The sequence below is a fragment of the Octodon degus genome, unplaced genomic scaffold, assembly GCF_000260255.1.
Source record: "Octodon degus isolate 3935 unplaced genomic scaffold, OctDeg1.0 scaffold00033, whole genome shotgun sequence".
NCBI lineage: Eukaryota > Metazoa > Chordata > Mammalia > Rodentia > Octodontidae > Octodon > Octodon degus.
The window spans coordinates 2,479,632-2,482,323 of NW_004524609.1; the positions used below are offsets into that span (position 1 = coordinate 2,479,632).

General features: G+C 40.5%; 1 pseudogene; it reads right to left on the reverse strand.

Annotated features, from left to right (window-relative positions):
* Positions 1–889: 889 nt before the first annotated feature.
* On the reverse strand, positions 890–1,210 carry LOC111816490 (annotated as a pseudogene).
* Positions 1,211–2,692: the final 1,482 nt, after the last annotated feature.

The following is a 2,692-nucleotide window of genomic DNA, read 5'->3' on the forward strand; positions in this document are numbered from 1 at the left end:
TAACAATAGGAAAAACAGTTTCAAGACCCATAGATGTTGATAGATGTATATAAAAATATTTGTTGTTTTTTTGGTTTTTGTATTTGTGCTACTTTCTAAGACCACCATAAAGGAGTTGGCATGGAGTACTGTTTTAAAATCAAGTCCCAGATGGGATAAGGAGAGTAAAACAAAGGTATAACAGATAGTGTGTAAACCCTCTAGTTTTGTTCAATTCGATAAAAAGGGAAAAGGTTCTTTTAAATGTCAAGCTGTTGGTTCTAAGCAGCACACCAGTGCTGGGGGGCAGGGCACAAACTGGGCTCCGGGAGGCTTCTGTGTTGTCTTATGCAGACCCAGCTGACATTCCCCAACCACCTGCCCATCTGTTTGCCCCATCCAGCTGCAGAGGTTGGTACATAATACCAACTATAGTCTTGTATACCTGGTGCTAAGTAGGAGGGTACACTATGGCCTTGGCACTGGTTATGTGTGTTATGGGCATAGCATATTTGTTAGGCTCAGGGTAGTGTCTGTGGTTAATATCTGGGCAAAACCAAAAGACTCTTTAGGTTTTACAGAGCCACAAGCCGCAATCCTGGCCATGGCAGTGCAGGAAAATTTCACTGAGTCACAAATTGAAATTAAATTGTAGGTCTTCAAATCTGTATCTTTTAAAATCTTAAAAAAGTTAAAACAAGCCATTGCTACTTATGGCTCTACTGCTTCTTTCACCTTGAGTTTAGTAGTAATGCTAGGACAATAGACTATGGCCTCAAACGTTTGGAAAGGAATAAGTAAAATACGTTTGAATCCAGGAGACTCTTAATTGTGGAAAGAAAATTTCTTTTCTTTTGTTTCTTTCTTTTTTTTTTTTTTTGACTATTACAAGAGTTTATTTAACAAAAGTTTAATATATGAAAATGTGTATGACCCAAGCTTCAGTCAGTGAAAGTAGCACTTGGAGGAGGGGCATGAATTTTTCTGCTGAGCAGTCATTATTTAAACTCTTCAAGGTTTCCAACATGGTGATACTATTTCCTCCTGTTACCACCATTCCAATGTTGTTCTGTTGCCCACTAGTTGCCATCTCCACACATTCGTGTATCACAAGATTCATAAAGGGATCACATCCTCGCAGTATTCCTTGGACATGTCTGCCACCATTCAATTTCAGTGATAACTTCTTGTCCATAAATTTTTTCAGCTTGGGAGGGTGAGCTTTGCTCATCTTGTCTAGTCTGCAGGCTCAGAGATCCTTTGAAAGGAATCTATAGCCTCAGTTTACAGCTTAGCCATTAGAAAAGATTTGCTAATAGGAAAGGATACTTTTGCTAGCACATACAATCAACTGGCCTTTACATTTCAACTATGTGGCAAACTAAGAGATCTAAGTTTAGGGCCTGGAGGGAACTCCCTTGTAAAAGTAAAACATTCCTTAACTTGGCTTCCTTTAGGCGAGGCCCTAATGAACCTTTCCAAGATTTTGCTGCAGGTTTGTTGCAAGCTACTGAGATTGTCAGTGCCAGGGAAGCTAGAGAAATAATAGTTCAACAATTGGCCTTCAAAAACAGATTAAATGATGTAAAGAGGCTTTAAGAGATCATAAAAAGCAGCCTATACTGCCTGAGATGATTCAGATTTGTGCAGATATCGGGCCCTCATGTGTACAGGGAGCTACCTTAGCAGCAGTTACTCAGGTTATTCATCCACAGTTTTAAGAAGGGGAGAAAAGTAAGGTCATTTGTTTCCATTGTGGGGATGAGCCTAAAACTGTTCTGCTTCCCCAAAGACAACACAGCCTTTATCTGTCTTTTCAATAAAATCTTCCAGTCCATGTACTAGATGTAGACGAAGGTACCACTGTGGCCCAATGGTACTGTAAATCTAAAACTGAGGAGAAAGACCGACGCATTCAGGGAAACTTCCAATGGAGTTGTTTTCGCCTCCCCCGCCACAAGTGATGGGGGAGGCTTGGATCTCAGTTCCTCCTCTGGATTCCTATTGACTCCTGACATGGGGCCCCAAATTATTTCTGCTGGAGTCTATGGACCTATGCCTCCGAGTACAATGGGAATCTTGCTAGGCCTCTGCAGTCTCATTTTAAAAGGTCTCTAGGTTTTCCTGGTTTAATTGATGCTGATTATACCAGACAAATCAGTTATTGTTTAATCTACCCAAACCATTGCTAACATTACTCCAGGTACTCCCATTTGCTCAGTTGGTCATTTTTCCCTTGGAAAAAATTGGAAAATTTAAAATGGGGAAAAACAATTCAAAGAAGGATTTTGGGTCTTCTAATACTTACTGGGTTCAGCGTATTAAACAAATCGTCCAGAGATGGAGTTGACTATTGAAGGTAAAGCATTTAAAGGGCTATTAGACATGGGTGTAGATGTTTCAGTTATTGCTCAGCATCACTGGCCTGAGACATGGCCACTGGATGTGGCCACTACAGATTTACTAGGAGTGGGCAAGGTTTCTTACCCTAGCAGAAGTGCCAAGTTGCTAATTTGGAGGGATGCAAAAGACCATTCTACATATTTTTCTCCTTATGTCCTCCCCTATTTACCAGTCAGTTTATCAGGTCGTGACATATTATGAGGTCTGGAAACATTTTTGGCCAGTCCTAACTCCCTGGTGGCTCATCAGATGTTACAACAAGATTTCTGTCCCAGTCAAGTGCTTGGTAAAAATAATCAAGGGAAAAAGA